The following is a 725-nucleotide window of genomic DNA, read 5'->3' as shown; positions in this document are numbered from 1 at the left end:
TTGGAACTGAATGGGGAGGGAGTCCGAGGCCTTGTCCTTTCTGGGTGGGGATGGGGACTGAATGTATTTGGTGTTGGTATTGGGCAGATGAATGCCAAAGTCATGCTATTCGTGTGCTCAGTTTCTTGTCGTGTGCACGCTCACACTTCTCTCTTTTCTTCTTTTTTTTGTGTGCGCTCACATTTGTTTACCATCTATCTTCATGCTTGCATTGTTCCTGGTGGAGAGCAAGTGCAAACTCCAGGCTGCAGGTAAATATGCATACACCTGGCTTGTGTCGTGCATGCCCCTCTGTCATTAGTTATATTGTGACTTGTGCAAGTCTCAATTTAAATTCAATCAAAAGACACAAACGTGTGTATTTCCAGTTTGTTTTTTCCATTTGTGTCCTTACACATAGCACGGAAATGCATGCTTCATAAGCCAATCATTATAAGAGGGAAAGCTTAAGAAAACTATAATGCCTTTAAAAAAAAAAACTCCAATGATATTATAGAATGTCCCTTTCACTTTTACATTTTTTGAAGAATGGGTGCTAAGTCTTGTTGGAAGCGTTAACTTTAGTAACCAATCCTATTATAAGAGAGAAATGTTGAGATAAGATACAATTTGTTGTTTTTGTTGGTGCTTTTGTGATGCTTGCAGGCATCATAGAAAACACAACTTAGATATTTGAAGGCATTGAGAAAAAAACAACTTAGATATTTGAAGGCATTGAGAAAATC

This window comes from Dipteris shenzhenensis, chromosome 13, assembly GCF_047967505.1.
Source record: "Dipteris shenzhenensis isolate YYH24624 ecotype China chromosome 13, Dip_SZ_1.0, whole genome shotgun sequence".
NCBI lineage: Eukaryota > Viridiplantae > Streptophyta > Polypodiopsida > Gleicheniales > Dipteridaceae > Dipteris > Dipteris shenzhenensis.
The sequence above is the reverse complement of the archived record's forward strand: the minus strand, read 5'-3'. Positions refer to the sequence as shown.